The following is a 20,752-nucleotide window of genomic DNA, read 5'->3' as shown; positions in this document are numbered from 1 at the left end:
AACCCTACAGTCTGTCCAGAGAAAGAGGACAAATAATGATTCAAATCTTGACAGAGCGGTGCTGTATAGTGCATATTTTACCATTAGCTTTGAAATCATTGAAGCCCAACATATACATTCTAAAGAACAGAAGGACAGAGACTATATTCATTTGAAAAATCATTAAAAAAAACCGTGGCAAACATGCTGGAAATGCAGTCCTTACCCCTGGCATTCAGTCCATACCCACAAAGCTGCGGTTGTTTCCCAGTGATTGTGCAAGCAGCACAATAATGAAAGTGAGATTCAGCAGAGTCGTTCGTACGTGCAGAAGGCTATGTGTCAACTGCTGAGAGCAACAACTTAGGCTGCATTAATCGGATCCCTAGTTATATTTATGGCCAACTGGCTTTCTCATGATCATAATAGTGCAAAAAAAAGAATATGACTTCAAATTTGCTGTATTCTTGCATGAACGTCACAAGGAGGCATTGACTATTTGATAGACATAGGTAAGTGGCGGGGTAGGTGGGTTGGTGGATGGGTGGGTAGTTAGATTAGGTAGATAGATGAATAATTGGATAGATGGACGATAGAACTTTATGTGTCAGCTATAGTGTCTTTCCCTGGAATTCCTAAATTAATATTTTGAGCCTCTTCTCCCATGTGCAGGGAGAGACTTTTGTGAAGAGGCTTAAAGTACAGTTGTGAATTGCTGAAATATCTCTTTCTAACCTTCTATTCCTCTCACCTCTGTAGTCTTTTGTCTTGACAATCTCTTGAGGATGGCTGAGGCCTTGACAAATACTGAAGCGGGCCTGAATGTGTGGAAGATATGCAAGGTTTTCATTTTCTCTTTAGGCTTAGGAAAGTACTTGCAGCAACAGACTTATTTTTTCTGAGAGCTGGTTCCTATTCCTTTATATTCTAAGGAAAAATTCATTTGGTGAGGAGTGGTGTGTGCAGATCTGCTGCCTGTTCTCAAAGAGCCTTCAATCTAGTTGGAAAAGAAAGACATTAAAAAAAAAAAAAGTAACAAAATTACAAGTGTTAGGGGTTAAAAGAGTAGCAAGGTCATAGATCCTACAGAGGAGGCAGTAACCTCTGGTTAAAAGGAGCTGAGCATGGAAAGAGAGAAAATAAAGGAAGATAAGTCCTTAAACTAAAGAGAGGGCTGAAGAGCTCCAATAGTAAAATCTTCTTTATTGATGATATGAAAAGATAATGTGCTACTTTAGAGGTAAGGTTATCAAAAACAGAAGCTGGCATTTGCTGATAGTTCTCAGGCACTCAATCATATTAATCTGAACCTTATGAACCTTAATCATAATAAAAATGGACATTTATGTGTACTTTCTCTCTAAAGCACAGTGCTAAGCACTTAAGATGACTTATTTACTACTCACGCCCATCCTAGGAGGTTGTTGTCACACCATTTCAAACATGTGAAAATTGAGACATGAAGGGATGAAGTAGTCTGCCTGAGAGACGTAGTCTGGATTTGAACCAAGCCTATCTTTCTACAGAGTCTGCAGAAAGATTAAAGTTAATCCTTAGACTACATAGTTATAATACTGTCACAGGAGATAAGAAACTGGAAAATTTTAAAAAGTCCTTTTTGTTCTCATGTACAAAGCTAACACCACCTAACCCTGGTCATTTACCAACTAAAACATCACATGCTTCTAAGTAAATATGGGTTGTGTTGATGGCCATTTTAAAATAATGACTTGAAGATCCAACTAACAGTCATAAAAACACATATCTCAGGTGTGGGTGAAATCTTACATTTTCTTTAAAGAGCACACTCTGAGTTCTGGCAATGCCAGTATTTAAATTCTGTGTTGTTGGTGGCATTTCATTCTTTTTCTTGAAATGCAAAGCATAACCTATTCCACCCACTCAGAAACTCAGCAAACTTAAAGAGATAAGTCCCTTTGCAAAGATGCCTTGGAGGAATTTATTCCCCAGGCTTATCAGGGAGAACAATGTGGGGCTGGTTCTGGATCAGGTGGTCATATTAGAAAATACATTAAAATGCAGGCTGACAAACAAAACCAAATGCAAAATTACCATTCTGTTCTGCTCCTGACAGCACTGTGGAGAATGTGATTTCTCTGTATTCGTGCCATCAGGGCCTTACATGGTATGGTTTAATTGGAGGTCAACATGTGGTTGAACTGGAGATTGTAAGCTGTGTTCAGAAATTAAAACTGACCAGACATGAATGTTATTTCTCACCTGCTTAGACCTTAGAGTACACAGGCCAGATTTTCCACATGATAATCCCTGTACCTTCTCAGCATCCCATCTCTGGTCACACTTGCTCTGCTTCTCCTAATTTAGTAAGAAACCGAGCAGCCACATTCATCTAAGAATCTCTGTGCAGTGAGGCTGATCAAATGCTTCCCCTATGTGAATAAATTGGCTGTGCCCAGAGTACAAAATCTGCTGTGTATTCTTAAAAGGAATGCGATCAGACCATGTGTGATTTACAAACTATCCAGTATTTTCATTGAGACATGAAAATAAATGGATTTGGTCATCATTGCAGCTCAGCTCTTTCTCCTGGGGCTAGAAAGATTGCTCCTTTGACCCCATGGCATGCCCTTGTGAGAGTGGTGAGAAAGCAGCTGCTTACATTACCTGAGAGAACTCTCTTTAAAAGCCTCTGTTGCTCTAAAGAGCTTTGCTGCTTAATTTTGTTTTTCCTGAACGTGTGTTAGATGTCACCCGTTGATGCTGCCTCCTGCTGCCTCATTGTTCACTGCTGGGTTGTGTGATGTCTCCATGCTTGAGAAAGGTGCTGTACAAATGGCACAGAGAATATCTCATTGTGTGGGAGTCTGGGCCAGGCTGGGGGGATCTCAGAGCATTAGCAACCTGCATGACTGTAGCCTGGGAGGTAAGAAGTAGGTTGGGAGGTGGTACTCTTCACAAGCCAGGTATCAGTACGTGAAATGACTAGCCTAAAGTCATATAAGAAAGAAAAGACATGCACAGAGCTAGGGGAATAGCTTGCATAGAGTTAAGCAGAAAAGAAATCATATATTTGCCTTACCCATTGCACCTCTTTATTCTTTGTTAACTTGGCAAAATGGCTTTATGTTTTACATGACAGGCAGGTTTTCCTCACTTTCCTGTTTCTGGTCTTATGACTTCTAAATGCTTCATTTTGTTTTTTAACTTGGCCCTATAAAACATGATTGTGTGAAGAGGAAGAATAAAATTTGTCCCCTTTGGGCAAGACCAAAACGTGGCAATGAAGACTGAGACATTACCTGGCTATCCTAGGTTTGTGGGTGGCTAATGTTGCCATGTGCCCTCAAAGACAAGCATTGAATTGTTCAGTGGTAGAAATGTGAGTAAATTGTTAGACCTTGCAAAATGAAACACAAATTCTTTTGCAGTTTCTAAAATTCTGGGGCAGCCAGTAAGGTCATATTGGACATAATTATTGCTTAACTAAATACATGAAATTTAAATTGTCATAGTATCTTTAAGTAGAATATTTTGTAAGACCTGAAACTGGAGATAGGCTATGACCCATGAACTATTTCTGAACTTTCCTTAACTGTTCTTAAACACAAAGTTCAGCAGAATTGCTCCGGGCTGGCTTGTTCACTTAATTAATATTTATTAATCACCTACCAGCAAAAAAAAAAAAAAAACTTTATACTGTGTGCTTGTCGGAAGAGGAGCAACACCAGATTCTGCTTTCAATCATTTTATAATCTAGTAATGATTAAAGCCTTTAACAGAAGTTATAACATCAAAAAGAAAGAGTTCTGGATTATAGAGGTCATTTTTAGTGGGTGTGACTAGAGAAAGATTCCTATGGGGGTACCTTTTAGTCAGGTCTTAATGAAAGGGTAGCATTTGAAGAGCAGAGATGAGGAAAAAATACATAGGTGGAAGGAAAAGCAAGGCAAAGCTGTGTACCTAGACTGGAACATAGGCTGTATATTTAGGAGTAGAGGAAGAGGGCTGCCAAACGCTAGCTCGTATTTCATCTGCTAGATGATGGGAATGGAGGACAGTGGATGCTGCAGTTCAAGAGAGCATCATAGGCAAAAATATATTTTAGGAAGGCAGAGCTAGAACTTGAGGCAAGGGACCAGTTAGGAGGCTATTGATGGTCCAGGTGAAAATAACAAGCTCTCAAATGACAGTGGAAACACTGAATGAGGAAAAGAAGAGACAAAGGTGAGAGGCATGGAAGGCTTGCTGGACTCCACCATAATGCATGAACAGTGGCAGAACTCTGAGTCTGAAGAGATGCCCATATTTAACAGAAAGCAGGAGAAGGATGCACCAAAAGGAAGATGGACAAAGAACAAAAGAGAGAATTCAAATCAGCACTGAATTGTATCAAAGGACCAAAGCAAAGAGAGATATTTCAAATAGGAGCTCAAGGTCAATAATATCAAATACTGTAAGGTCAATGAGAAGAGTGATATATAGCCATTAGAATTCAAAATTGAGAAGTCACTGTTCACTGCCAAGAGAAGAGTTTCCAATTACAAAAATTCAGGGGAGAGAATGGTAGGAAGGTAGATATGTAGCTCTCTCAAGAGAGTTTATAGTGTAAGTTGGTGAGGATGTGAAGAAAATAAGCATGAATATTCAGATGATGGCAATGTACATAGGGATAGTCTTTCTGGGGAGCATTCTGATGATGAGAACTTGAAATGGGTATTCCTTTGATCCTGAAAATATATATATATATATATTCTTAATTGTATTTTAGGTTTTGGGGTACATGTGAAGAACATGCAAAATTGTTGCATAGGTACACACATGGCAGCATAATTTGCTGCCTTCCTCCCCTTCACCTATATCTGGCATTTCTCCCCATGCTATCTCTCCCCACCTCCCCACCCCCCGCTGTCCCTCCCCTATTTCCCCCCAACAGACCCCAGTGTGTAGTGCTCCCCTCCCTGTGTCCATGTGTTCTCATTGTTCAACACCTGCCTATGAGTGAGAACATGCGGTGTTTGATTTTGTGTTCTTGTGTCAGTTTGCTGAGAATGATGGTTTCCAGGTTCATCCATGTCCCTACAAAGGACACGAACTCATCGTTTTTGATGGCTGCATAATATTCCATGGTGTGTATGTGCCACATTTTCCCTGTCCAGTCTATCATCGATGGGTATTTTGGTTGGTTCCAAGTCTTTGCTATTGCAAACTGCGCTGCAATGAACATTCTTGTGCATGTGTCCTTATAGTAGAATGATTTATAATCCTTTGGATATATACCCAGTAATGCAATTGCTGGGTCAAATGGAATTTCTATTTCTAGGTTTTTGAGGAATCGCCACACTGTCTTCCACAATGGTTGAACTAATTTACATTCCCACCAACAGTGTAAAAGTGTTCCTATTTCTCCACATCCTCTCCAGCATCTGTTGTCTCCAGATTTTTTAATGATCGCCATTCTAACTGGCGTGAGATGGTATCTCAATGTAGTTTTGATTTGCATTTCTCTAATGACCAGTGATGATAAGCATTTTTTCATATGTTTGTTGGCCTTGTGTATGTCTTCTTTTGTAAAGTGTCTGTTCATATCCTTTGCCCACTTTTGAATGGGCTTGTTTGTTTTTTTCTTGTAAATCTGTTTTAGTTCTTTGTAAATTCTGGATATCAGCCCTTCTGGAAGCATTCCTTTTGAAATCTGGCACTAGACAAGGATGCCCTCTCTCACCATTCCTATTCAATATAGTACTGGAAGTTCTAGCCGGAGCAATCAGGCAAGAAAAAGAAATAAAGGGTATTCAATTAGGAAAGGAGGAAGTCAAATTGTCTCTATTTGCAGATGACATGATTGTATATCTAGAAGACCCCATCATCTCAGCCCCAAATCTCCTGAAACTGATAAGCAACTTCAGCAAAGTCTCACAATACAAAATCAATGTGCCAAAATCACAAGCATTCCTATACACCAATAACAGACTTAAAGAGAGCCAAATCAAGAACGAACTGCCATTCACAATTGCTACAAAGAGAATAAAATACCTAGGAATACAACTAACAAGGAACGTAAAGGACCTCTTCAAGGAGAACTACAAACCACTGCTAAAGGAAATAAGAGAGGACACAAACAGATGGAGAAACATTCCATGTTCATGGTTAGGAAGAATCAATATCGTGAAAATGGCCATACTGCCCAAAGTAATTTACAGATTCAATGCTATCCCCATCAAGCTACCAATGACCTTCTTCACAGAACTGGAAAGAACCACCTTAAACTTCATATGGAACCAAAAGAGAGCCCGCATAGCCAAGTCAATTCTAAGCAAAAAGAACAAAGCAGGAGGCATCACACTACCGGACATCAAACTATACTACAAGGCTACAGTAATCAAAATAGCATAGTACTGGTACCAAAACAGAGATATAGACCAATGGAACAGAACAGAGGCATCGGAGGCAACACAACATATCTACAACCATCCGATCTTTGACAAACCTGAAAAAAACAAGCAATGGGGAAAGGATTACCTGTTTAATAAATGGTGTTGGGAAAACTGGCTAGCCATATGCAGAAAGCAGAAACTGGACCCCTTCCTGACACCTTACACTAAAATTAACTCCAGATGGATTAAAGACTTAAACATAAGACCTAACACCATAAAAACCCTAGTTGAAAATCTAGGCAAAACCATTCAGGACATAGGCGTAGGCAAGGACTTTATGACCAAAACACCAAAAGCATTGGCAGCAAAAGCCAAAATAGACAAATGGGACCTAATCAAACTCCACAGCTTCTGCACGGCAAAAGAAACAGTCATTAGAGTAAATCAGCAACCAACAGAATGGGAAAAATTTTTGCAGTTTACCCGTCTGAAAATACTTCTTTAAGGTTATTTTAAGGAAATATTGTTGAGATTTAAAACTGATTTACAAGGATGTTATAGGTCTTTATATAATAGGGAAAATTTTGAAGTAACTTAAATGAATGTTGATACATGTACCAAAGAAAGTAGAACCATATAGCTCATACGAACTTAAAAAGGGAGAAACAATAATGGTGGTGGTGGACTTAGGATTATGTCACAACTAGCTCAAAATATGAGTACTTCAAGAATTTAATGTCCTAAACTATTACCAATAGAATCAAATGAAATAGAACCAAATAGAACCAAAATAGAGCCTATGAAAATCCATTGTATTAAAAGATTCCTGGCAAAGAAAAGAGTTTATAATGTATTTGTTATTAACTGAATTAAACAGGTTATAAACCAATAAGCAAAGTGGGTGGGATTTCATTTTTAAGTGTAACTATACATACCACATATTGTATACAGGTATGCATATTTGTGTAATACACATATGTACATATATACATATATATGCATACATTTGTGATACATATAGCCAGATATTTTTGTCTGCCTGTTCAGACTAACATATATACATCTCTTTCTTGCACTCCGCCTTGTATCTTCTAATATAATTGGGCCACTTCCACAGGCTTGCATTTGCGATACTAGGGTTAGGGCTGTATGAGACTAAGGAATAAGAGTGTTCGGAGAAAATGAAGTTAAGAGTCTATATAGGTATTCCCCCAACTGCTCTTCTGTTTAGTTATTCTGGTCTCTTGCATTTCTCGAAGTACATAGCTCCTCTCCAGGGAAAGTCTTTCCTAAAGGTTCACTTCTTCTGGGTTTAGTTAACTGCCATCTCCCCTCACTCCTTTAGGCCCAGGCCTGGTAACAGATAGGTAATAGATATGATGAACCATCCCTTATACCCACTGTACTCTGCCCAAACTTTAATTTTCCTTGATTTATTCCTACTTGAGTTTGCCTGATGTGAGTGGGATCCTGAATAATATGTGATATCAATCTTTATAGATTGTTTTCTCTACTTGGAAAATTTCAAATTTGCCTGGAAAATTTAAATTTATTTACTTTTATTTGTACTACCTGAAGTTTACATAATTTTGAGCCCTCTTTGAGAAAGATGCTATACATTTAAAAATGTAAATTTAAGTATAAAAAATAACATGACCTTAGAATGAGAAAATCAGTGATATTATACATTTTAAAAGCTAATAAATATTACAAAGTTTTCCAAATAAAAAGCATGTTTTTATAAGTTAACCTCTGACACAGCTTTCTATTTTTCCAACATTTTTTGCTCATATTCATTTTACAATTTTGTAATTTTCTTTTCAGTAGAAAGAATACAAAAATATTTTGACTTTTAAAGTGGATGAAAAATTTTTCATTGATATTTTAGAAAACATTATTTAAACTTCTTGTTTCATTACTGGTAAGATCATGCCAGTTTTCAAGAATGTCTTAAGATTTGCGAAAATCTGTAGTATCATTTGTATTTATAAATTCTTAAATTATTAAGTATATTTCTTGCAAGAGAACTTTCATTTTGACTATCAATGAGATTAAATCTTCCTTTGTTTATAATTTTGCACATCAAGTGACTGGAGCTCTCCACAGATTAATTTCTGGTTCTGCACATTTTAAATCCTGTTTCTCCCTCACTACCCAATACACCTACAACATTCTTATTGTGTCAGGTCCACATCATAGCTAGATGGGACCTCTAGGCTCATACCTTTGTGTGTCCTAACCATAGGCAAGTTTACACAATATGTGGGAGGAATATTTCTGAAACTTATACCTACCTTGGAATGGCCTGCTATAACTTGTCCACATATGGATATGATGGCAAACCACAGAAATTTATGCCATTAACCCAAATGAACTCCAACATTCTCCTAATCATGTACCACAAAAGCCTGTGGCTGCTCCAAGCCACCTGAGCCATGCAGGGTATGTTGGAGTAGAAAGAGAAATTTATAGCAATGGTTAACATACCCACTTTTGTAACTAGTACAAAAATGTATGACCATAGGAACACACTGAAAGAGACCCATGCAAGAGCAGAGTGCTAAAGTTAAGTTTCATCAGGAAACACACTTTGAGGTTTATCACTTAGATGCTCTCTTAGATGTTCCCATTGAGTCTCTTATCCTCCAGATCAAGCTCCTTACACTTCACATTATAGGCAAAATTAATCCCTTTACTCTCCTCTGTATTCTCATAGTTCATTGAAGTTCTTTTTCTTTTGGAGTTCTTTATAAGTATTTCAAATTATAATTAATGGTTACAAAACATTTTTTCCATTGTCAGTAAGACCTTGATTTTGTCTTAGTCAGTGATATGGTTTGGCTCTGTGTCCCTACCCAAATCTCACTTTAAGTTGTACTCTCATAGTTCCCATGTGTTGTGGGAGGGACCCAATGGGAGATCATCTGAGTCATAAGGGCAGTTCCCTCCATCCTGTTCTCATGGTAGTGAATAAGTCTCATGAGATCTTACAGTTTTATCAGGGGTTTCCACTTTTGCATCTTTGTTTTCTCTTGCTGCAGCAATGTAAGAAGTGTCTTTCACCTTCTGTCATGATTCTGAGTCTTCCCCAGCCATGTGGAACTGTAAGTCCAATTATACCTCTTTTTCTACCCAGTCTCAGATATGTCTTTCTCAGCAGTGTGAAATGGACTAATACAGTAAATTGGTAACAGCAGAGTGGAATTGCTGCTGAAGATACCTGAAAATGTGGAAATGACTTTGGAAATGAGTGTAAGGCAGAGGATGGAACTATTTGGAGGACTCAGAAGAAGACAGAAAAATGTGGGAAAGTTTGGAACTTCTTAGAGATTTGTCAAATGGCTTTGAACAAAAGCCTGATAGCAATATGGATGATAAGGTCCAAGCTGAGGTGAACTCGCATGAAGATAAGGAACTTGTCTGGAGCAATGGTGCTTGTTATGTTTTAGCAAAAAGGCTGGTGAGATTTTGCCCCTGCCCTAGAGTTTTATGAAACTTTGATCTTGAGAAAGATGATTTAGGGTATCTGGTGAAAGAAATTTTTAAGCAGCAAGGCATTCAAGAGGTGACTTGGGTGCAGCTAAAGGCATTCAGTTTTATAAGGAAAGGAGAGACTAAAAGTTCAGAAAATTTGCAGCCTGAAAAATGTGATAGAAAAGAAAAACTCATTTTCTGAGGAGATATTCAAGCCAGCTGCAGAAATTTGCATAAGGAGACAATTGTTAATCCCCACGATAATGGGGAAAATAACTCTAGGGCATGTCAGAGGTCTTCACACCAACCCCTCCTATCACAGGCCCGAAGACCAAGGAGAAAATGATTTCATGATCCAGGGTCCTCATGATGTGCTGTGTGCAGCCTAGGAACTTGATGCCCTGCCTCACAACTGCTCCAGCTATGGCTGAAAGAGGCCAACATAGAGCTCAAGGCCATAGCTTAAGAGGGTGCAAGCACCAAGCTTTGGCAGCTCCACATGGTGTTGAGCCTGCAAGTGCACAGAAGTCAAGAATTAGAGTCTGGAAACCTCTGCCTAGATTTCAGAAGATGTTTGGAAATGCCTGGGTGCCCAGGCAGAAGTTTGCTTCAGGGGCGGGGCCCTCATGGAGAACCTCTGCCAGGGCAGTGCAGAAGGAAAGCAGGGAGTCAAAGCTCCCAACCAGAGTCTATACTGGACATTTTCTAGTGGAGCTGTGAGAACAGGGCTACCATCCTCCAGACTCCAGAATAGTAGGTCCACTGGCAGCCTGCATTGTGTGCCTGGAAAAGATGCAGACACTCAGTGCCAGCCTGTGAAAACAGCTAGGAAGGAAACTGTACCCTGCAAAACTCAAAATATGCAAAGCTTGGGGTGAAGCTGCCCAAGACCATGGGAACCCACCTCTTGCATCAGTGTGACCTGGATGTGAGACTTGGAGTTAAAGGAGATCATTTTGGAGCTTTAAAATTTGACTGCTCCACTGGATTTTAGACTTGCATGGGTCCTGTAACCTTTTTGTTTTGGCCAAATTCTCTCATTTGGAATGGCTGTATTTACTCAATACCTGTACCTCCATTGTATCTAGGAAGTAACTAGCTTGCTTTTGATTTTACAGGCTCATAGGCAGAAGGGACTTGCCTTGTCTCAGATGAGACTTTGGACTGTGGACTTTTGGGTTAATGCTGAAATGAGTTAAGACTTTGGGGGAACTGTTGGGAAGGCTTGATTGGTTTTGAAATGTGAGGACATGAGTTTTGAGGCACCAGGGGCAGAATGATATGGTTTGGCTTGTGTCCCCACCCAAATCTCATCTTGAATTGTACTCCCGTAATTCTATGTTGTGTGAGGGACCTGGTGGGAGATAATTTGAATCATGGTGGTGGTCTCACCCATATTGTTCTTGTGGTAGTGAAGAAGTGTCACAAAATCTGATGGTTTTATCAGGGGTTTCTACTTTTGCATCTTCCTCATTTTCTCTTGCTGCCATCAGGTAAGAACTGCCTTTTGCCTCCTGCCATGATTCTGAGACCTCCCACCCATGTGGAACTGTAAGTCCAATTAAACTTCTTTTTCTATACAGTCGCAGGTATGTCTTTATCAACAGCATCAGAACAGACTAATATAGTCACAAATACATAGAACTTGGCAATTGATGAAACTTACACATACAGATAGGTGTCCATTTTTTTCTTTTAATTAATGAGATGGGATAAACTTAAAAAACCAAGCCAATAGAAAAATTATGAGCCTGAATGTCAAATAAAAGAAGTCATATAAAAGAGAGTAAAACAGATTTTAAAGAAACAGAGAAATGATATAGTAGAGAAGAGGAAAGTTGAATAAACTCACCAAAAAATACCATCATTCTTCTTAGTAAAGGAAGGAAAGTAGCTGGCATGACAGAGAATAACTGAGATTTAAGGAGGAAGAGACTAACCAGTTAGAAAGAACAGTGATAAATTTATATTATGAAGTAAAAAAGGGAGAAAAAATAGATGGTGATAGAGACTTAGGGTTATATTGTAACCAGTTCAAAATATGAATACTATTTTATAATCCTGCCTTTTGTAAAAATCCATATTAACAATCCAGCCACTATTGTTAGAGAAAGATTATCAGAATGTTTCAATAAAGAATTAATGTCCTAAACTCCTACCAATAGAACCAAAACTTTCCATCAAATTTCTTGACAGAGTTATGAGAACCAAGTAAAATATATCTGCAGACTCAATCCTGCCTACAGGCAACTGGTATGTCACCTTTACTTTGGAGCCATTTAACATCTATAAAAATCATAAAGAAGGACTCTGTTCCCTACCCATCACCTCCTCCAATGAAATCATTGCAAATCCAGAGATGGAAACAGTGAAGGCTGGGAAATTGCACTATACTTAGAAGTTTATTAAGCATGTTCATTTGTTTATGTCATAGTGATATACACATTATTCTAAAACTAATGTGATTAGCCCTCAATAACAATTATGTGTCACTAGAAATGATACCAAAATTAAAAATTGGTGAGTTAAAAAAACAATTAAGAATGCAGTTGATTTGTCTGATTTTCATGGGGCCTCTGACCAGTGAAGGTGGAAAAGAATGAGGGTGCATGATACAGTAAGTTCTGTTTCCCACTTCTTAGTCTACCACAAAAAAAGAGCTCTGCCTTTTTGCATGCAGAGTTCTCTGATTATACATCCCTTGACTGATAGAAACTATGATTCTGCTAGAGGAGTGCCTGTGGGGAAAAGAGATTTAATTTCATTGTTTCACTCATTAGAAAACTAACTCCATTTAACAGCATTATTAACAGAAACTAAATGCCAAGTATATACAGATGACTCCACTAGGTTTTTTAAAACAGTCAGAGTAATAGCTTCAAACTAATCCCTTCAAAACAAATGTTTAAATCAATTCAAAAGAGGTATGAGTTTCATCACTAGTAACAACTCTGGTTTTAAACCTTATTCTCCAGAGTCACAAGTTAATTCCTGAGGAGAATAGAAGGGGAGATTTCATAGGAAGGGCCATGAAATGCTTCCTTTCTATACGGTGTTAAGTATCATGCCCAGGTAGTATGGATTCCCTCTTTCAGCTCTTCCTTAATGTAGGGGGGAAAAAACTGGATTGCCTACTGTGAAATGTGAGATAATGACTCTTGTTGAACTTTAGTCTAACTGCACTAGAAAAAAAGGAAAACTTACAATGAAGATATTTCTACATTCTCAAGGGAAATCGTTCCTATGTCTAAGTGACCTTTTCTCGACATGTTTCTTTTAGTGTTTAACCTGAACCTCCTATTGTTTCATTTTAATCCCATTTATCCTGGTTCACTCCCCAGTGGCCACACTGACTAAAAAGTAATGCTACCTCTGGGAATGAAATGACAGTCTTGGATAGTTAGGTTTATCAAGTTTACCAGTGCAGGATAGGCGATAAAGGGAAATGCCTCAGGAGATCACAAATGCTTCAAAATCCAATATAGGTGACATTACACATTCAGTATTTATGAAAAATTATCTAAATAAAAACTAAATGTTTCAGTGAGAGTAAATAAAAAAACAAGAAAACGGAATGAGAGGCTATTTACCATATATATTTGTATACTTTACAATGGGTCCCTTAACATTTTCTAGAAGATTGTTATATCAGTACTTTTTAATTTCAGAAAAAGAAGCTACAAGAACTAGACGGATTCACTGAGAATAATTCAAGTTAAGTAAACTTGTTTTCTTATTTCATAGGTTTCTAGACTGACAGACTAGAGAAATGAACTATTATTCCCAGGTCTGTGGCTCATTCCTACTTGGTTTGTATGGGATAATGATGAAGACTAAAGGAAGAAAAGGTTAGGAAGCAGAATATATTAAATTTGTGGTATAATGAGATATCACTATCGTGATGTTAGGTAGACAGTTGAACACAAAAATGTGAAGATTAAGACACAAGTTTTGGTTGGAGAAATATATTTTGAAAAGGATGGAGAGGCAGGAGAAAAAAAGTAAATGGAGAGGTAAAAAAATTGGATTATGAGGTATCTTAGGATTTGGAAAAGACATGTTTTAAGATTATGATAATAAACTGCATTTTTGAGTTCTCCTAGGGAATTTAGTAAGGTCAGGAAAGAAAGGTTTCCATTAAGTTTGGAAATATGATATTTCTCTAATGACATACTATGGACATAAGTCTTCAATGTAATTTTTCTTTCTCTTATTTGTAACTTCAGTTTCTCAGTTGTTACCTGCAATAACTACACATGAAGTTTGTTAAAGGTAATACCCATCTCTTTTTCTTACAGAATATCACTCATTTGCCTGAGGAAAATTCACAACTTAATTACTTTGAGGAAATCTCCAAGTGCACTGACATTATCAGATCAGTACGGGTCATTCCTTGCTACCTGATGCCAATGAAACACAGTTGTGGCACTCAATGCTGGAGCCCGGATTGCTCCTGTGATGCTTTTGTGAATAAGGAGGCAGATGGATACCTCTGCTGTATTCAGTTGGGGATATGCTACAATAAATCTGCTTATATAGGAAAATAAGCAGAAGGTAGTGAGGCACCCCTATCGTTTCACATACATTCAGTCTCATCCTCAGAGAGCATGACGATCTTCAGTATAGCTAGGCTAGCTTGAGCTGTGGCTTGTCTTCCATTGCCATAGTTGGAAAATATTAGACCTCTGTACACCACCAGCTAGTCTCCTCCTTCCCTATTGGAAACTTCCACCACTAAGGGTTCTCATTATCCTTCCAGTCCATCAGACATATGTGAATATGGCAGAAATGGAGAACAGAGATGTGTTCCCTCAATTCCCAACCCCCGCCAAAAGCTTCTCAGTCCCTTTTCAGATTAGTAGTTTCAAATGGGGAGGGTGGAGTTTGTGCATCTTCACTGGCATTGGACCTCTTTTACCCATCTAAGACACCTTGTTACTTATATTCACATCATTTCTGTGAAGTTTGAAGGGATTTTAAAAGAATCAATTTAAAATAAAAATGAAAGGTTACATAACTTGTCCAAAAGCACACAGCACATAAATGAACAAGATGATCTTTAAATCTAGATATAACTGACTTTAAATGTATATTATTTATATAACCAGATTTATTGAGGTATACTTGTCATGCAATACACTGAACATACTTAGTGTGTACGTTTTTATAAGTTTGGGTATGTTATGTACCAAGGAAATTATCACCACAATCAAGAAAATGAGTGTGTGTGTGTGTGTGTGTGTGTGTATATATATATACATATCAAGGAAAAGTTTACTCATGTCTTTCTTTCTGCCCTTCCCTGGTTACCCGCTCTGCATCTCAGGCAGCTGTTCATCTATTTTCTGTCACCATTGATTAGTTCGCATTTCCTAGAATTTTATAAAAGTGAACATTCAAAGTATATACTTTTTCTTTCAATTTATCTCATTCAGCATGATTGAGATTAATTCATGTTTCTGTACTAATAATTTATTCTATTTATTGAGTAACGGTATTCCATTATACTGATATGACTATTCACCAATCAATGAATATTTGGGTTGTTTCCAGTTTGGAACCATTGCAAATAAAGCTCTTATCATTAAAATGCAAAATGCAATCTTCATTTGAAGATATGCGTTTCTTTCTCTTGGTTAACACGGTGGGTATATGTTTGATTTCTTAAGAAACTGCAAAACCATTTTTCAGTGTGGTTCTACCATTTTACATTCACATCAGCAGTGTTGAGAATTCCAACTCCTCCATATCTCTACCAATACTTGCTATGATCAGTCTTTTTAATTTTAGTTATTTGAATAGGTGTGTTAAGGTATTATGATTTTTGTGTTTCCCTAATGACTAATGATAGTGAGCATCTTTTTTTGTGTGCTTACTTACTATTAGTTTATCTTTTTTGGTAAATGTCAATTCAGATTTTTTTGTCCATATTTTATTGGGTTTTATTATCATTGGATTTTTGAAGTTTTGTGTATTAACACAAACCCTTTAACAGATGTTTGATTTGCAAATACTTTCTACCAATCTGTGTCTTATCTTTTCATTTTCTAAACAGTGTCAAAGGATAGACATTTTAATGAAGTCTAATTCATTAATATTGTTTCATGTATTATACTTTTAGTGTCTAATCAATGAAGTCAGCCTAACTTAAGGTAACAAAGATTTTTCTCATGTGATTGTCTAGTTCTTAGTTTTCATTTTTACATTTACATTTTATATCACACACATTTCATTTTACATTAGGTATATATTATATACTTAATATATAATTCACTTGGCATAGTTATTGATTTTGGTTCAAGTATGAATTACACAATTCATTAGGAAGACTATCCCTACTCCATTGAATTTGCCTTTGTTGTCTATATAGGTATGAGTTTGTACTAAATATTTCATTCCGTTCCTTTATACTTGTCTATATTTAAGCCAATTCCATATTGTCCTGGTGACTAGCTTTATACTAATCTTTTTGTATGTTTTGAACTTAGGCACTTCTAGCCTCCCAACATTTTTATTCTTTAAAGTTGTGCTATTCTATCTGTTTCATATTTTTATGTCTTTTAGAATCAATTCATCACGTTCTTCAGAAAAGCTTCCAGGATTTTGATTGTAATAGTATTGAATCTATAGATCAAGTTAAGGAAAATTGACCTCTTAGTAATACTGAGCCTTCTAACCCATAAACATGGTTATTTTTTCACTTAGTTTTTCTCTAGACAATGTTGTATAATCATTATCTCTAAGTAGCATTCTATATTTTTCAGGTTACAGATTTTTACATAACTTTTGTCAAATATCTCTTAAGTTTCTCTTATTTTGGATGTGATTAAAATTGTTTTTTAGTTTTCTATTTACTGCATACTATATAGAAATGCAGTTGGGTTTTTGTATAGTTGATCTTGTATCCTACAACCTTGCTGACTTATTTGTTCTAGTATCTTTTGGCTATTTCACACATTTTTTTTTATACAGAGGGTAGTGTCTGTGAATAGAAAGAGTTTTACTTCTTCCTTTTTAACTAGATCCCTGCTACATATTTTTCTTGCTTTATTGCACTGGTGAAAGCTTTTACTCTTAATCCTTCACATATTATCAAATGTTTTTGATGGCCTATTATTTGTCAACGTGATTATAGGTGAGATGAAAACTGTAAATGAAACAAGCAGTGTTCTTGCTGTTATGGAGCTTAAATAGTTATTTAATTGTCTGGGAAAATAGGTGCATTTAAACATGAGTTCTAATATGTTTAAGGAATAGCTAGTGAAAATAAGGTTTAGGCTAAAAAAAAAAAAACAAAAAAAAAATTCTGCCTTCAAATATGCAAGGGATTATTTTATAAAAAAGGATTACTTTTTGTTCGGTATAATTTTGGAGGACTTAACTAGGATTAGTGGTGAAAAGTTGAAAAGGAATTTAAGAATTTGCTACAATAAAAAACTATTTGATATTGAAACAAGCTGCCTCATGAGAATCCTGTGAAAAGTTTGAGAGGCTGGATGATCTTTTATTAGTATGCCATAGAGAGGCATAATTTTCAAGTAGAAGACAGAGTGGTTTCTGATTTGGACAATCTGAAATTCTATAAATGCAAAGATGAATGGGACAAAAACCCTGCTTAGGTTTATAATATCATTGGAAAGAAAAATAGATTTGTGATACAGATAAATAATTCAAATTATTGTTCAAGATATCAAATGAAGGTATTTATAAAGTAGAGTGTAATTAATGGATATACAATTGTACAAATCATACATTCAGCAAGAATTGTCCAAACATTTGCTTTCAAATCAAACTATAATATCACTTATTCCATATACCCTGGTTAATCTCCAATTTTCCCATTTTCTTTGTCTTGAGTGCCCTTTATTTTCCTTTACATGGTTTCTAACTCCTAACTCCTTCTTCAGTGTGGCTCTTGAATCCCAAGAGGATCTTTTATGAAAATCTCCTTAACCTCTAGTCCTCTGTGGTCATTCTTTTTCCCCATTGATTATTTACACTTCAGTTAGGTCATCAGGAGAGAAAATGTCTTACATCTCTAAGTATGTCTGATCCCTGCAATAACACTGACAACATGCACTCTGTAAACAGCAGCTAATACTAACAATGACAATAATGCAAAAAAGAGAACAGGGAGAAAAGACTATCATAGCTTCAGGCAACACAGTCAGAAGATGTTTTTGAAAAGAAGTGAGATTTTTTTATCTCCTATTTTTCTCCTGATTTATTGATACCTTTATTCATTAAATAAACATTCTTTGATGACTTGTAAGTCTCATCTTGCCAGAGACTGGGGACACACACACACATACAAAATGATGGAGACATGGCCCCTCCACTCAGGAACTTGAACTGTTATTGTAGAAATAAGAAAACAGACAAATACACAAATTAAAAAAATAAAAATTATCCAAGAAATAAACCAGAGACTAGTTTTATATAGAATGGTCAGGAAGAGCCTTTTTAAAGAGTTGACGGCCTGAAATCTAACAAAGCAAACATTCAAAGACTGATGGGAACAGGGAAGAAAGGAATACATTTTAGGTAGAGGAAAAGTTTCTACAAAATATCCTGTGAAAATGACCTTAGTTTTCGGGAATGAGTGGATGATGATCATGTGACTGGAGCATATGGGGCAAGGGGAAGATATAAATGAGGTGAGCTTGGAGAGGTAGATAGCCCAGCTTGTACAAGGCTTTGTAGGCTATGGGGAAGAGCTCATATTTCATTTTAAGAATAAGGCAAGACATTAAAGGATTTTAAGCAATACTGTGATAGGACATGATCTTGTTTACACTTTGAGAACATTTATTGCTTTATGGAAAATGAATTGACAAGAGTACAGAGTTGGAAGGCAGTTGGCAGTAACCCAGGGAAGAAACAACACTTGACTGAACAAGGTCTAAATAGCAGAATTGGACAGAAGTTGACAACTTTCTACTTTATGACCTGATGTAGCCCCTTTAAGAAGACCTTTGAATTTTAGGAGTATCTGAATTATGCAATTCTAGCCTGAAGTCCAAGCTTAAAGAAGTGCTTTATTTGCCTAGGAAGTACATTTTTCTTTAGTTGGATGCTATTTTACTTATAAATTTTTGGAAGGCTTCTACTAAACCAAGTTTATGGATGTCCCAGTCCTCCACCAGCCATGCTCTTGCGACACTTCAAATTACCTTTCCAACACAGCTATCTGCCACCCTATCAGCAATAGGGCCTGCTTCTCTGCAATGCCAAGAAGAGGTAGCTGCTGTACAATATAGTTTGACATAATACTTGCTTCATTAAGAAGAACCAGCCAGGTCTCTTTGTTATCAAAGGCACATAATCTGGCCAACATGATAACATCATGGATAGCTGGAGGGCAGACTGGATGGGTAAGCATACTCTCATGGATTAAACAATGAGTTTCATAGCCTGGGAAACATCATACCCTCCCCAACACAATGCTGTCATTGGAACAGAAACAATTTTAGAAGGGCAAGAAAGCCATGTACTTTGAGATTGGGCTACTCCTACAACCAGAAAATACCTTGGCCCACTGGTAAAGTGAGTTTATTCTAGTCTAGCCATTTTTCTAGCCCAACCTCAGGTCCAAGTATTCTTTGGCTGCCTCAGAACAATACATGTCTGGGCTGGACCCACTTTTCACCTTATCTACTGCCACATACACTGCTTGCAAAGTAAATCACACAGTCTATGCCATTTATGCCTGGATGCTAGCTTACCAAAGTCTTGATGCTAGGAGGCAGAAAATTACCCCATAACTTCAAGGACAAATGCTACTGAGCAAGATACTTTGTGCTAAACCACCTCCTCCAAAATGTGTGCAGATCTGCTTTTAAGAAATCTATTGTCCCAATAAAGTATTGTAGCAGAGGTTTATTTGCCCTGTCCTTAGCACCTCCTGGTATCCCATGTAGTATACAGAGAGAAACTGCCTACTAAGCCTTTTTCATAATTATCACCACAATGGGTTGTTTATCTCTAAAGTGCTGGGCAAATTTCTCTTTGAGTGCTTCAGCATGGGGCCTCCAAGAGGTATATAATATAGCTCACAACCAAAAACAAGGTAGTGGAAAGCTGACTTCCAAAAAATCTAATTCAGGCAATTCAAAAACTAGCCCTTTGTGGACACAATGAGTTATAAGGAGGAGGCTGCTAGGATCTTCCAGGAAAGGTTTTCTCATTCTTCAAGTCACAAGAAATGAGTGGACCCACATCTGCCTCTGGAGATCCTGCCTGAACACGATGCTTAGAATAGCTACAGCAGCAACAGCATGGAGAAGGAAGCGAGTTGGGGCTGAGAAGAAAGGGGGCAGACCAGGTCCTAAGCATCTTTGAGCCTATCCAATGGCTGCTCCACTTTTGGACTCCTTTTACGTAAGATAATCCCCTTATTGTTGAAGCCAGTTTAATTTATTTTCTGCATCAACACCAGCTTTAAGTTTTCTACCTGATGTGCTGTGCAAGAGAGGATTCCCTGGGTGTTCTGGAAGGGCTTTGGCTCTCTGAGGACTAACAGGGTAACCTCAGAGTATTATACACTGGAGGGACCAAACCAACTTAGGGATGGTCCCAATGAAATCAGTGTGTTGTGATGGCAAGTGGTTCCTTCATCTCCTGGTTTATTTCCAGAAGATCTTGAATCTACTCAGGTGAGTTCAAGACCTGCTGCCCCTGACCTCTAAGTACCTTCAGACCTTGGCATGTATTCTCTTACAGGCATCCTCCATTTATTGATGTTTAGTGTTTTCTGATTGCACAAGCTCTTTTAATAGGAGAAAATTATAAAATGTTTGAAAAACATCATTTGTAATCCTCACATTCAGACAACATTTAACATTATCTTGATATATATATACACACAGTATATATATTTATACTCACAGTATATATGTATATATATATACACACACAGTATATATGTGTATATATATACACAC

At 37.2% G+C, this 20,752-nt stretch overlaps 1 long non-coding RNA gene across 1 annotated transcript; it reads left to right on the top strand.

The window, feature by feature from the left end:
- Window positions 1–282: 282 nt before the first annotated feature.
- LOC135274164 (uncharacterized) lies at window positions 283–11,360 on the top strand. Its single transcript, XR_010341948.1, has 3 exons — window positions 283–491; window positions 9,377–9,439; window positions 11,303–11,360. It is a non-coding gene; the product is annotated as an uncharacterized LOC135274164 (long non-coding RNA).
- Window positions 11,361–20,752: the final 9,392 nt, after the last annotated feature.

Source organism: Aotus nancymaae, unplaced genomic scaffold (assembly GCF_030222135.1).
Source record: "Aotus nancymaae isolate 86718 unplaced genomic scaffold, 86718_ANA_hifiasm-v0.15.2.pri h1tg000011l, whole genome shotgun sequence".
Lineage (NCBI taxonomy): Eukaryota > Metazoa > Chordata > Mammalia > Primates > Aotidae > Aotus > Aotus nancymaae.
The sequence above is the reverse complement of the archived record's forward strand: the minus strand, read 5'-3'. Positions and strand labels throughout refer to the sequence as shown.